The following is a 16,162-nucleotide window of genomic DNA, read 5'->3' as shown; positions in this document are numbered from 1 at the left end:
TGAACAGTATTATCTCTATACATAGCCTCAGGGCCACTAATGTCATTAGGCTTCTGAGCTAAAAGTGGATTACAGAGGATAGCTGTTTGATCAAGTTGTCAAAGATACTAGTGTGTTAAATTCTTCAAGGATTTTCCTAAATGTGATGAAAAACTGTAATTGTAATGTATACATGTAAGGATAACCTGACCCCCTTGCTGTACAGTGGGAAAATAAAAACAAAAACAAAAAACAAAAACTCAGGCATAAAGCCCATTTGAAACCCCTCATTCCAGAGCCCAAACCAACATCAAGTCCCTTCTATCTAGTAGGAGGACCTCAATGTCACACTTGATTATGTAGTCAAAAAGGGGAAATGAAAACTCCCCACGATTCTGAATACACACGACAATTGCTGAAATCACAAGCTAGCCGTCCAAACCAGAGGCATTGTACCGAGAATGAAGCTGGGAGAATTCCTGTGGATTATTCCCAGGTTGATATGCATACTATCAGTCTCTTTTGGCATGGGCTGTACCTGTGGTGATTAGGGCCACTTCCAGCACTTTTGTGGTGTCTCCCATTGTCAGGAAGCTAAGGAGGGTCTCTCTTATGATTGTCTGTGAGCCCTGTCATGAGCACTTCAAGGGAAGTGACTTGGGGTTCCACTCTTGGAGGAGATGGGACTCTGGCCCTAAAAAATTGACTGTCTAGAGAAGGATAAGTAGGTTCCCAAAGAGAGACTGGATTGGGGTGACAGAAAACGAGCACCCTGGTTCACTGAAAACCATGCCCTGATCAAGGGTTATCAGACAGTACTTTGGAGGCCACTTCATTGTGAAATGGAGAGTCACACACTTCTTTTCCTACATGCCACAAGAACGAGTCCAGAGATCCACCTCCCCAGCATATCACCAAATCTGGTTATACAGGTGGGGTCTGATGCAGAGAAGATAATTCTTGTTAGAGCCCTCATGTATACATGGTTGAAAAGGAGTTGATCTCTGAGTCAAAGCGGCAACTCCACTATTGTGAATACACAGATCAATAGCTGAAATCACAGTATAGCTGTCAAAAATACAGGATTGTACCGAGTATGACGCTGGGATGCTTCCTCTCTATATTTTCCAGGTTGATAAGCACAAGCTCGGTCTCATTTGGCACTGGCTGTTACAGTGGTGATTATTTTCACTTCCAGTAATTTTGGGGTGTCCCCAATTGTCAGGAAGGTAAGAAGGTTCAGTCTTATGATCCTTCATTATCCCTGGGTTGAGCTCTTCAATAGGAGTTACTTGAGATTCCACTATTAGAGGAGATGGTATTCTGTACATGAGCAGCCACTGTCTAGAAGAAGGATGAGTATGGTTCCAAAGAGAGACTGGTTTTGGGGAGCAGAAAATATGTGCTCTGGCCCACTGTCAGCCAGGTCCTGCTCAAGGGTGCTCTGAGAGTATTTTGGAGGCCACTTCACTGAGACATGGATGTCACACTCTTCTTTTCCTCTTTGCCACAAGCACAAGTCCAGACATCCCACCTCCCCAGAATATCCACAATCCCTGGTGATCCACTTGGTGTCTTCTATATGTAAGCTAATATTCCACGAGCTCTCATGTGAACCCAGATATCAATGTTTTGATCTCTGAGTCAAATATTGGACCGCAGAAATCGTAAAAATTATGAGGTCATCAGCTGGTCACTGGGTAAGGCTGACAGTTAGAATATGGTTTAGAATGTCTAAGTGGGAATGTGTGCATTTGAATGGAGGTTTCTATTGGGATCACTACTTGTATATTTGCTAGGGAATCAGAAGAACAAGGCAGAGTGTTGTATAAAGACTTGGGCTGATATCATTGACAGATGACATCCAGTGTCACCTCAGGTGTGATTGGTGCAAGGGGATTTGAGAGAAAGTGAACTAGGGTTAAGTGGTGAGAGAATGAGGGAGTCAGAGAGCGTAAGCCAGAAAGAGTGCGAGTGAGAGGTAAAGGAGATTTGGATTCAAGCATAAGTCCAGGGCAGAACTTCAGTGCCAAACCTATATCTGTTTTTCTGTATGATATTTTACAAAATGGAAAACCAAGCTTTCACCTGACAGACTATTCACTCGTTCTTAGCATGACTCTAGAAATGTGTCCATTAAAATTACTGCTCCCTATTGGAAAAGATGTATTAAAGACCTTTTCTGTCACCCTTATCTCATTAAATGTCATGTTGTATCTATCAGATTTAAGGATAGTAGATATATTTCCTAAGCAGAAATCTCCCTTCGCATGTAAAGGTATTTGTATGTGGTGTTCTTCCACACTCTTTCCTTTTTTTCATCCAGGCTGCATGGGAGTCGGTGTTTTACAATCAAATATTTCCATTCCAAATGATATTTGATACTGTGTATTCATGGGATGCAGTGTTTGAACCCAATGTTGACCCTGAAATGCCAAATATTTTCCGGGAGTAAGCCATCATTATGCAGAGAAAATGTGAGTGTAGCGTGGGTGTTATGCCTTCTGTCTGAATTTTCCAGACCAAATTGTTGCCATGGTAATGCCCTGATGCCCATCAAGCCTTGTGACATTATGTCTTCCCTGTGAGAGCAAAGGGGCATGTTTGAGACCATTTGGGAAACTCTTGCCCTTACATATCGAGGGTTGGATGATGGGCACCCTGAGCTATTTTTCTGGAGGTATGTTGATACAAAGGTAAAGAAGATCCATCGGATGTTTGGAAAAATTAGATGAACAGTAATATCTCTAACTTTAGCCTCAGTGCCACCACTCTCATCAGGTTCCTGAGCTAAAAGTTAATTACACCATATAGCTGTTTGATCATGGTATCTCTTAAAGGGAGCAGTGTGCTGATCAGCTCAAGGATTTTCCTACATGTGAAAAAAGACTTGGTTGTAATAGCCAATGAAACAAATCAATCCATAGCCCAAACCAAGTACCAAGACCCACTTGCCTTCAACCAAGTTGGGGGCCCTCGATAACACCCCTGAATTAGATATTCAAAAAGGGGGAAACAACATCTCCATGATGCTGAATACAGAGGTCAATAGCTGAAATCACACTCTAGCCTTCCAAAACACAGGCATTGTTCCAAGAATGAAGCTGACATCGTTCCTGTGAATATTTGCCAGGTTTATATGCATAGCTCGGCCTCTTTTGGCACTGGGTGTTCATGTGGTGATTAGGGACACTGCCAGCAATCTGGTGGTGTCCCCAAATGTCAGGAATGTAAGGAGGGTCTCTCTTATGGTGCTCCATGATCACTGGGGTGAGCTCTTCAAGGGAGTGATTTGAGGTTCCACTCTTGGAGGAGATGGGACTCTGGCCGTGACAAGTGACTGTCTGGAGAAGGATGAGTAGGGTCTCAAAGAGAGAATGTTTTGGGGTGACACAAATCGTGCACTCTGGTCCAATCTCAGCAAGGGCCTGCTTAAGGGTGCTCAGAGAGTTCTTCAGAGGCCATTTAGGTGAGACTTGGAGAGTCACACATTTCTTTTCATCTATGCCACAAGCACGAGTCCAGACATCCACTTCCCCAGCATATCCACAAGCCCTGGTGATCCAGATGGGATCTTCTGTATTCAAGCTAACTCTTCCCAGAGCTCTCATGTGAACCTGTATTACAATGTGTTAATTCCTGAGTCAAAAAAGGGACCACAAAATTTGCAGAACTTATGTGGTGGTCAGTGGGTCATTAGGTATGGCTGACAAATGGAAGATGTCAGTAGGATGGCTAAGTTGGCATATCTCTATATGAAAAGAGGATTTCTTCCTGCACCACCACATGCATATTTAAGAGGGAATCATAAGAAAGAGGGGGTATGTTGGGAAAAAACTTGGACTAATATCCTGTTTGGGAGATTACATCCAGGATCACCACAGTTCAAACAGGGGCCAGACGATTCGAGAGAAAGTGAAGGACGGTGAAGTTGTGAGAGAGAGAGAGCAATGTAGAGAGAGAGAACTAGAGAGAGAGATAAGATAGAGCGAGTGAGAGGAAAAGGAGATTTGGATTCAAGCATCAGTCCTAGGCAGACCTTCATCACCAAGCCGATATTTGGGTTTCTGCATGATATATGATACAAGGGAAAACCCAGCACTCTATTGCCAGATGCTTCTTTCGTTCTTGGCATAATTGTACAAATATGCCCATTACAACCACTGCTCCCTGATGGAAGATAGGTAGTAAAGACCCTTTTTGTCTCCTTTATCTTCTCAAATGGCATGATGTGTTGATCAGATTAAAGGACAGTAAATATATTGCCTGAGCCAAAACCCCACTTTCCCAAGTAAACTTATTCGTATATGGTGTTTATCCACACTCAATCATTGTTTTCACTATCCAGGCTACCTGGGGAGTGGGACATTTTCAATCAAATATTTTCCTTCCAAATGAGATTTGATACTGTGTATTCATGGGATGCATTTTTTGAAGAAATATGTTGACCCGAAATGCCACACATGTTAGTGGATAAGGCCATTAGTATGTAGGGAGCAGGTGGGCCCATAGTGTGTGGTATGCCTTCTGTCTGAATATTCTAGATCAACTGGTTGACACAGTAATGGTGAGACACACATCAAGCCTTGTGACACAATGCCTTCCCTGCAAGAGCAAAGGAGTTTGAGCCCATTTGGGAAGCTCTTACCCTCACACTGAGAGTTAAATGATGGTCAACCTGAGCTGTAGTTCTGGAGGTATGAGAACACTAGGGTAAAGAAGATCCATCAGATATAGAGTACATTTTATTGAAGAGTATTAGCTCCAAGTTTAGCCTCAGGTCCACCACTCTCATGAGGATCCTGAGCTAAAAGTCGATTTCAAATTATAGCTGGTTAATCATGGTATCTCATAGAGGGACGAGTGTGCTGACCACCTCAGAGATTTTCCTACATGTGAACAAAGACTCAGGTGTAATGGCCATTGGAAAATCCTCATTCCAGAGCCCAAACCAAGCATCAAGACCCCTCTGCCTTCAACCAAGTGGGAGGCCCACAATTTCACCCCTGAAGTAGATATTCTAGAGGAGGAAATGAGAACTCCACTATTCTGAATAAAAAGGTAAATAGCTGAAATAACAGGCTAGCCATCCAAACACAGGATTTGTACTGAAAATGAAGCTCAGAGAATTCCTGTGTATATTTCCCAGGTTGATATGCACAAGTTCGGTCTTGTTTGGCATGGGCTGATCCTCTGGTGATTAGGGCAACTTCTAGCAATTTTGGGGTGTCCCTATTGTCAGGAAGGTAAGGAGGGTCTCTCCTTTTATTCTCCATGAGCCCTGGGGTGAGCTCTTCAAGGGGAGTGACTTGAGGTTCCACTCTTGGAGGAGATGGGACTCTGGCCCAGACAAGTGAATGTCTAGAGAAGGATGAGTAGGTTCCAAAAGAGAGACTGGTTGGGGATGACGCAAAATATGTCTTCTGGCCCACTGTCAGCAAGGCCCTGCTTAAGGTTGCTCATATAATTCTTCAGAGGCCACTTCGCTGAGACATGGAGACTCACACAAATCTCTTCCTCTATGCCACAATCATGAATCCAGAGATCCACCTTCCCAGCATATCCACAAGACCTGGTTATCGAGTTGGGGTCTGCTGTATGTAAACTAACGCTTCCCAGAGCTCTCACGTGAACCTGGGTCACAATGTGTTGATCTCTGTGTCAAATATTCAACCACAGATACCGCAGAACTTTGAAGTGGTCAGTGGGTCACTGGGTAGGTCTGACAATGGGAGGATGGTGGTAGGATTGCAAAGTTGGATTGTCTCTATATGAACATAGGATTTCTTTCTGTATCAAAAATATTGTAGTTGATATGGAGTCAGAAGAGAGAGGGAGAATATTGGGTAAAGACTTGGACTGATATTCTTGATGAGAAATTACATCCCAGATCACAAGAGGTAAATATGGGTCCAGAGGATTGGAGAGAAATTGAAGGTGGTTGAAGTTGTGAAATGGAAATGTACCCAGAATGAAGCTGGAAGAGTTCCTGTGGATATTTCCCAGGTTGATATGCACAAGTTCAGTCTCTATTGGCACTGGTATTTTTCTGTGGATATTAAGGCCACTGCCAGAAATTTTGTGGTGTCCACAATTGACAGGAAGGTATGGAGGGTCTCTCTAATGGTTGTCCATGAGCCCTTGGGCTAGCTCTGGCCCAATTCAGCCAGGCCCTGGTCTAGGGTGCTCAGAAAGTTTTTCAGAAGTCCCTTCACTGAGCCATGGGTAGTCACACTCTTATTTTCATACATGAAACAACCATGAGTCCAGAGATCCATCACACTAGCATATACTAGAGATTCATGTGGGGTCTTTAGTATGTAAGCTAACTATTCCAAGAATTCTCATGTGAACCTGGATGACAATGTGTTGAACTCTAAATCAAATATGGGACAACATATACCACACAACTTAGAAGGTGGTCAGTAGGTCACTGTGTAGGGCTGACAATGGGAAGATGGGGATAGAATGGCCAAGTTAGCATGTCTCTATATGAATGCAGGATATATTTTTGCAACACCAATGTGTTTTTATAGGGAATAAGAAGACAGAGGGACAATATTGGGCAAATACTTGGACTTATATCCTGGTTGAGTGATTACATCCAGGATCACAATAAGTAAAAATGTGGCCAGAGGATGAGAGACAAATTGAAGGAGGGTGAAGTGGTGAGAGGAGAGGGAGGAAGAGAAAGAGACCTATATATAGAGATAAGCGGGAGTGAGTGAGAGATAAAGGAGGTTAGGATTTAAGCATCAGTCCAGGGTAGAACTTCAGCGACAAGCCGATATGTGGGTTTCTGCACCTTATATGACACAAGGGAAAATCCAGATGCTTCACTCGTTCTGAGCACAACTCTAGAAAATTTTACATTACAATCACTGCTCCCTCCTGCAAGATCAGTATTAAAGACCTTTTCTTTCACCCTTACCTTCTCAAATGACATGAATTGTCAATCAGATTGAAGGATAGCAGATATATTCCCTGAGAAGAAATCACCCTTCCCTTGTAAAATTCTTCATATGTTGTGTCCTTCCACACTCTTTCCTTGTTTTCATTATCCAGGATATTTGGGGAGTGGGTCTTTTTCAATCAAATATTTTCATTAAAATCTTGTGGCACCATGGCCTCCGTGTGAGAGTAAAGGGGCACGTTTGAGGTCATTTTTGAAGCTCTCACCCTCACACATTGAGGGTTAGATGATGGGAACACTGAGCTGTGGTTCTGGAGATATGTTGATACTAATGTAAAGAAGATTCATCTGATGTGTGGTACAATTAGATGAAATGTATTAGCTCTAAATTAAGCCTCTCGGCCACCACTTTCATCAGGCTCGTGAGTTGAAATTCGATTACAAAGGCTAGCTCTTTGATCATGCTCTTAAGGGGACCAGTGTGCAAACCTCCTAATGTTTCCTCTACATGTGAAAAAGAACTCGGTATTAATACCCTTTGAAAACACCTCATTCGAGAGCCCAAAACAAGAATCAAGATCCCTCTGCCTTCAACCAAGCAGGAGGCCCTCAATGTCACCACTGAAGTAGATATTCAAAAAAGGGAAAAGACAACTCCAGAATTCTGAATAAACTCTGCAATATTTTCAATCAGTCTGTCCATCCAAAACAGGAATTGTGCTGAGAATGATGCTAGGATAATTCCTTTTGATATTTCCAAGGTTTATATGCAGAAGCTCGGTCTCTTTTGGCACTGGCTGTTCCTGTGGTGATTAGGGCCACTGCCAGCAGTTTTGTGGTGTCCGAATTGTCACAAAGGTAAGGAAGTTCTCCCTTATGATCCTCCGTGAGTCCTGGGGAGAGCTCTTCAAGGGGAGTGAGTTTAGGTTCCACTCTTGGAGGAGATGGGCCTCTGGTCCTGACTAGAGACTGTCAAGATAATGATGAGGTGATTCCCAAAGTTTGACTCGTTTGGGGTGACAGAAAACGTGCACTCTTGCCCACTCTCATCCAGCCTCTGATCAAGGGTGTTCAGACAGTGCTTCAGAGGCCACTTCACTGTGACATTAAGAATCACACACTTCTTTTCTTCTTTGCCAAAAACACGACTCCCCACCACTCAAGCATATCCAGAAGACGTACTGATCCAGGTGGGGTCTGCTATATGTAAGCTAACACTTTCCAGACGTCTCATGTGAACCTGGATGACAATGTGTTGATATCTGAGTCAAATAAAGGACCACATAAACGACAGAACATGAGGAAATCAGTGGATCACTAGGTAGGTCTGAAACTGGAAGATAGAGTTAGGATGTCCAAGTTGTAATTTCTCTATATGAACAGAGAAATTCTTTCTGGACCACGACTTGTATATTTTATAGGGTATCAGACGACAGAGGGATAATATTGGGTAAAGATTTGGACTGATATCCTTGTTGAGAGATTTCATCCATGATCACCACAGGTCAAATTGTGGCAAGAGGTTTCAAGAGAAACTGATGGAGGCTGAAGTGGTGAGAGAGAGAGGGAGGCAGAGAGAGAGAGCTAGAGAGAGAGATAGGAGGGGGCGAGTGGGAGGTAAAGGAGATTTGGATTCAAGCATCAGTCCAGGGAAGAACATCTGTGTCAAGCTGATATCTGGGTTTCTGCATGGTATATGACACAAGGGAAAGCCCAGCATGGTAGTGCCAGATGCCTCACTCGTTCTTTTCTTTACTCCAGAAATGTTTCCGTAACAATCACTGCTCCCTGCTGGAAGATAAGTACTAAAGGCCATTTCCATCACTCTTATCTTCTCAAATAGCATGATGTGTCAATCAGATTAAAGGACAGTAGATATATTCCCTGAGAAGAAACCTCCTTTCGTAAAAAGTTCTTCATATGGGGTGTTCTGCCACAGTCTTTCCTTACTTGCATTTCCCTGGATGCTTGGGAGTGGTTTTCAATCAAATATTTTGATTCCAAATGATATTTTATACTGCATATTCGTGGATTCAGAGTTTTGAAAAACAAGTGACCAAGCAGTGCCTCACATGTTCGTGGATAATGCCATCATTATGTAGAGGGCATGTGGGCCCAGAGTGGGAGGTTTGCCTTATGTCTGTTTTTTCCAGATCAACTGGTTCCCACAGTAATTGTATGACAGCCCTTGAGCCTTGCGACACAATGTCTTCCCTGTGAGATCAAAGGGGTGTTTTTGAGCTCATTTGGGAAGCACTCACCCTCGCACATCGATGATTAGATGATGGGAACATTTAGCTGTTGTTATGGAGTTATGTTGATACTAATATAAAGATGTTCCATCAGATATGCGTTCAAATTTGATGAACACTTTTAACTTCACCTTTAACTCAAGGCCACCACTCTCATCAGGCTCCTGAGTTAATGCCAATTACACAGGAAAGCTGTTTGAACACGGCATTTTTTAAAGGGACCAGTGTGTCATCAACCTCAAGGATTTTCTTGCATGTGAACAAAGATTCGGTCCTAATGCGCCTTGCATTCTCCTCATTCCAGAGCCGAAACCAAGAAGCAAGAACAATCTGCCTACAACCAAGTGGGAGGCCGTCAATATTTCCCTTGAAGTAGATATTCCAAAGGAGGAAACAAAAACTCCATGATTTTGAATACAGAGGTCAATAGCTGAAATCACAGGCTAGCTGTCCAAACCACAGTAATTATACCAAGAAGGTATCTGGGATAATTTCTGTGGATATTTCCCAGGGTGATATGCAGAAGCTCAGTCTCTTTTGGCACTGGTAGTTTCTGTGTATATTAGGGTCACTGCCATTTATTTTGTGGTGTCACCAATTGTAAGGAGGGTCTGTCTTATGATCGTCTGTGAGCCCTGGGGTGAGCTCTTCAAGTGGAGTGTCTTCAGGATCAACTCTTGGAGGATGTGGGACTCTGGACATCACAAGCGACTGTCTAGAGTAGGATGAGTACGGTCCCATAGAGAGACTTCTTTGGTGTTACAGAAAACATGCCCTCTGCCTCACTGTCAGCCAGGAACTGCTCAAGGATCCTCAGACAGTTCTTTGGAGGCCACTTCACTGAGAAATGGAGAGTCAAATAATTCTTTTCCTATAGGCCACAGGCACGAGTTCAGAGATCCACCACCCCAACATATCCACAAGCACTGGTGATCCAGGTGGGGTGAGCTGTATGTACGTTATCTCTTCCCAGAGCTCCCATGTGAACCTGGATGGAAATGAGTTGATCTCTCAGTCAAATGTTGGACAACATAAATCACAGAATTTTTGAGGAGGTCAGCGGTTCACTTGGTATTACTGACAATGGGAAGATGGGAGTAGGATGTCTAAGTTGGATGTCTCTATAAGAATAGAGGATTTATTTCTGGACCACCACTTGTATATTTTCTAGGGAATCAGAAGACTGGTGGAGGATGGAGGGTAAAATTTGGACTTATATCTTGGTTGAGAGATTACATGCAGGATCACCACCGGTAAAATTGGGGCAAGTGGATTTGATACAAAATAATGGCGGTTAAAGTGGTGAGAGGGAGAGGGAGGCAGATAGAGACAGCTAGAGAGATAGGAGAGATGAGGGAGAGGTAAAGGGGATTTGTACTGAAGCAACAGTCCAAGGCATACTATAATTGCCAAGACTATATCTGGGTTTTTGCATGATATATGACACAAGGGAAAATCCAAGACACTTTTGTCAGAAGCTTCACTCGTTCGTGGCATGACTCTACAAATGTGTCCATTACAATCACTGTTCCCTGCTGGAAGATAATTATTAAAGAACCTTATCTAGTCAAATGGCATGTTGTGTCAGTCAGATTTAAGGACAGTAGATATATTCCCTGAGAAGAAACCCCCCTTCCCATGGAATGTTTTGCATATGTGGTGTTCTTCCATAATCTTTCCTTATTTTCATTATCCAGGCGACTTGGGGAAATGGGCATTTTTCATTAATACATTTTCATTCCAAATTATATTTGATGCTGTGTTTTCGTGGTATGCTGCGTTTGAAGAAGTTTTACTCTGAAATGTCACATATGTTCGCGGATAATGCCATTATTATAAAGAGATCAGTTTGCCCCGTAGTGGGCAATCTGCCTTCCAGCAGAAATTTCCAAACCCACTGCTTGTCACGATAATGGTCTGATGACCACTGAATCTTGTGAAACCATGGCCTCCCTGTGAGAGCAAAGGGGAATGTTTGAACCCAATGGGAACCTCTTACCCTTACACATCGAGGGTTGGATGGTGGGCACCCTGAGCCATTGTTCTGGAGGTATTTTGATACTAATGTAAAGAAATTCCATCAGATGTGTGTTACAACTTGATGAAGTGTATTAGTTCCATGTTAGCCTCAGAGCCAACACTCTCATCAGGCTCCTGAGCTCAAAGTCGAATACCGAGCAAAGCTGTTGATCATGGTATCTCTTAAAAGGACCAGACTATTGTGCTGAACACATCAATGTTTTTCCTACATGTGAACAAAGACTCGGACCTAATGCCCGTTGGAAACACTTCATTCCAGAGCCGAAAGCAAGCGTGAAGACCCCTCTGTATTCAACCAATTGAGAGTACCTCAATATCACCCCTGAAGTAGATATTCAAAAGGGGGAAATGCAACTTCCATTATTCTGAATACACAGGTCAATAGCTGAAATCACAGGCTAGCCTTCCAAATAACAGTAATTGAACCAAGAATGAAGCTGGGATAATTCCTGTTCATATTTCCAATGTTCATATGGACAAGCTTGGTCTCTTTTGGCACTGGCTGTACCTAAGGTGATTAGGGACACTGTCAGCTATTTTGTGGTGTCCCTAAATGTCAGGAAGTTAAGGAGGGTCTGTCCTATGATCCTCCATGAGCCCTGGGTTGAGCTCTTCAAGGGGAGTGACTTGAAGTTCCACTCTTTGAGGAGATGGGACTTGGGACCTTAACAGTTACTGTCTAGAGAATAATGAGTAGGGTCCCAAAGAGAGACTGGTTTGGGATGACACAACATGCCCTCTGTCCCACTGAGAGCCAGGCAAGGCAAACGTGTTCTCAGACAGTCCTTCAGAGGCCACTTCACTGAGACGTAGAGAGTCACAGACGTCTTTTCCTCTATGCCACTGATACGAGTCCAGAGATCCACCTCCCCATCATATCCAGAGTTCCTGGTGATCCAGTCTAGTTGTGATGCATGCAAACTATCTCTTCCCACAAATCTCATGGGAACCTGGATGACAATATGTTGTTCCCTGAGTCAAATACGGGACCACATAACCCACAGAGCTTATGAGGTGTTCAGCAGGTCACTGGGTAGGGCTGACAAAGGGACATATTGGGAGAATGGCCAAGTTGTAATTTCTCTATATGAATGGAGGCTTTCTTTCTGAAGCACCGCTTGAATATTTGATATGGAATCAGAATGCAGATGGAAAATATAGGGTAAATACTTGGCCTTATATCCTGGCTGAGAGATTACATCCAGGATCGCCACAGGTCAAATTGGGCCAAGAGGATTCAAGCTAAAGGGAAGGAGAGTGAAGTTGTGTGAGAAAGAGAGAGGCAGAGAGAGAGAGAGAGCTAGAGAGAGACATAGGAGAGATTGAGTGAGAGGTAATGCAGATTTGGATTGAAGCAACAGTCCAGGGCAGAACTTCATCACCAAGCCAATATCTGTGATTCTGCATGATATATTACACAAGGGAAAACAGAGAATTCTTGTACCAGATGTTTCACTCGTTCTTGGCAGGACTCTAGAAATGTGTCCAATTCAATCACTGCTCCCTGCTGGAAAATAGGTATTAAAGATCACTTTCGTCACACTTATCTTCTCAAACGGCATGATGCTTTGATCAGAATAAAGGACAGTAGATATATTCCCTGAGAAGAAACTCCCCTTCCTATGTAATGTTCTTGGTATGTGGTGTTCTTCTACAACCTTTCCTTGTTTTCCTTGTTTTCCTTATCCAGGGGATTTGGGGAGTGGGTCTTTTTCAAACAAATATTTTCATTCCACATAAAATTTGATACTGTGTATTCATGGGATGCTGTGTTTGCTGTGTTAAAGAAGTTTTACTTCAAAATGCAACATATGTTCATGGAAAATGCCATCATTATGCAGTGGTCAGGTTGGCCCAGAGTGAGTGGTGTGCCTTCTGTCTTAAAATACCAAACCAAGTGGTTGACATTGTAGTGGTCGGATGCCCATTTAACATTGTGAAACTATGGCTTACATGTGAGAGCAAAAGGACATGTTTGAGCCCATTTGGAAAGCTCTCACCTTCTCACATCGAGGGTTGGATGATGGGAACCCTGATCTGTTGTTCTGGAGTTATGTTGAAATAATTTAAATAAGATCCATCTAATGTGTGGTACAATTAGATGAACAGTATTAATTCCATTTTAGCCTCAGGGCCAGCACTCTCATCAGACTCCTGACCTAAAAGTTGATTACACAGGAGAGCTGTTTTATCAAGGTGTATCTTAAAGGGAACTTTGTGCCAAGCACTTCAAGGATTTTCCTACATGTGAACAAAGACTCAGGTTTAATGCCCATTGGAAAAACGTCATTCCATATCTGAAACCAAGCATAAAGTTACTTCTGCTTTCCACAAAGTCGGAGGCCCTCAATATCACCCCTGAAACTGATATTCAAAAGGGGGAACACACAGCTCCTCGATTCCGAATACAAAGGTCAATTGCTGAAATCAGAGGCTTTCCAAAACACAGGAAATATACCGAGAATGAAGCTGGGATAGTTCCTGTGGATATTTCCCATGTTGATATGCTCAAGCTCGTTCTCTCTTGGAACAGGCTGTTCCTGCAGTGAGTAGGGGCACTCCCAGCAAATTTGGGGTGTCACCAATTGTCAGGAAGGTAAGGAGGGTCTATCTTATGAACCTCAAAGAGCCCTGGTGTGAAATATTCAAGGGGATTGACTTGAGGTTCCACTCTTGGAGGAGATGAGACTCTGGAACTTACCAGTTATTGGCAAGAAAATTCTGAGTATGTTCCCAAAGAGAAACTGGTTTGGGGTACAGAAAAAGTGCACTCTGGCCCACTGTCAGCCAGCACCTGCTCAAGGGAACTCAGACAGTTCTCCAGAGGCCACAACACTGAGACATGGAGAGTCACACACATCTTTTCCTCTATGCAACAAGCACGAGTCCAGAGGTCCACCTCCCCAGCATATTCATAAACACTGGTGATCCAGTTGGGGTCTACTCTATGTAAGCTAATTCCTCCCAGAGCTCTTATGTGAACCTTGATGAAAATGTGTTGATCTCTGAGTCAAATATGGGACCACATAAACCACAGAACTGATGAGGTGTTCAGCATTCACTGGGTAGTGCTGACAATATGAAGATGTGGTAGGATGGCCAAGTTGGAATGTCTCCAAATGATTGGAGGATTTCTTTCTGGACCTCCATTTGCATATTTGATAGAGAATGAGAAGACAGAGGAATAATATTGTGTAATGGCATGGGCTGAAATCCTGGTTGAGAGATTATATCCAGGAACACCACAGGTTAAATTGGGGCAAGAGGATTCAAGAGAACGTGAGGGAGGGTAAAGTTGTGAGAGAGAGCGGGAGGCAGAGAGAGAGAGAGAGAGAGAGAGAGATAGGAGAGATGGGTGAGGGGTAAAGGAGATTTGGATTCAAGCATCAGTCCATGGAAGTATATCAGCGCCAGGTTGATATCTGGGTTTCTGCATTATATATGACAAAAGGGAAAACACAGAACTCGTGCCAGATGCTTCAGTCATTCTTGGCAGGACATAGATGTGCCCATTACAATCACTGCTCATTGCTGGAAGATAGGTATTAAAGATTGTTTTCATCTCCCTTATCTTCTCAAATGGCATGATGTTTTGATCAGATTAAAGGACAGTAGATATTCCCTGAGCATAAACCCCCATTCCCATGTAAAGTTCTTTATATGTGGTGTTCTACCTCGCTCTTTTCCTTGTTTTCATTATCCAGGATACTTGGGGATTGGGTCTTTTTCAATCATATATTTTCATTCCAAATGAAATTGCATACTGTGTATTCATGAGATGCTGTGTTTGAACAACAATGTTGATTTTGAAATGCCACACAATTTGGTGGATAATGCCATTATTATATAGAGAGCAGGTGGGCCCAGAGTGGTTGGTATTGCTTCTGGCTTAATGTTCCAGACTAACTGGTTGCCACTTTAATGGTCCGATGCCCATTGAGCCTTGTGACACATTGGTTTCCAAGTGAGAGCAAAGGGGGTATTTGAGCTCATTTTGGAAACTCTCACCCTCATATATTGAGGGTTTGATAAAGGGAAAACTGAGTAGTTGTTCTGGAGATATGTTGATACTAATGTAAATAAGATCCATATTATGTGTGGTATAATTTTATGAACAGTATTAACTCCATATTCAGCCTGACGACCACCACTATCATCAGGCTGCAGATCTTAATGTCAAATACAGTGGATAGCTGTTTGATCTCGGTTTCTCTAAAATAGGACCAGTGTGCCAAACACCACAAAGATTTTCCTGCATGTGAACAAAGACTTGAGCCTAATTCCCATTGGAAAGACCTAATTACAGATCCCAAAACAGGCATCAAGTCCCCTCTGCCTTCAACCAAGTGGCAGGCCCTCAAAGTCACACCTGAAGTAGATATTCAAAATGGGAAACGAAACCCCACAATTCTGAATACAGAGATCAATAGCTGAAATCACAGGCTATCTATCCAAAACAGGAATTTTACCAAGAATGAAGCTGGGATATATCCTGTGGATATGTCTCATGTTGTTAGGCACAAGCTTTTTCTCTTTTGGCCTGGGCTGTTTCTGTGCTGATTAGGGCCATGGCCAGCAATTTTATAGTGTCCACAATTGTCATGAAGGTAAGGAGGATCTCTCTTATGATGCTCCATTAGGACATGGTTGAGCTCTTCCAGGGGAGTGACTTTAGGTTCCATTCTTGGAGGAGATGGAACTCTGGCCCAGATAAGTGTCTGTCTAGAGAAGGATGAGTATGATCCCAAAGAGAGACTGGTTTGTGGTGACAGAAACTGTGCACTCTGGCCCATTGTCAACCAGGCCCTTCTCAAGAATGCTCAGACTTCATAGGCCACTTCTCTGAGACACGGAGAGTCACACAGTTCTTTTCCTATAGGTCGCAAACTCCAGTCTAAGATCCATATCCCCAGCATATCCACAAGCCTGTGTGATCCAGTTGGTGTCCGCTGTTCATAAACTAATTAGTCCCAGAAAT

This window comes from Sus scrofa, chromosome Y (assembly GCF_054392235.1).
Source record: "Sus scrofa isolate SSC_HxYL_T2T_F1_AM1 chromosome Y, Sscrofa_HxYL_maternal_Yorkshire_Landrace_v2.0, whole genome shotgun sequence".
Classification (NCBI taxonomy): Eukaryota; Metazoa; Chordata; class Mammalia; order Artiodactyla; family Suidae; genus Sus; species Sus scrofa.
This window is presented reverse-complemented; position numbering follows the sequence as displayed.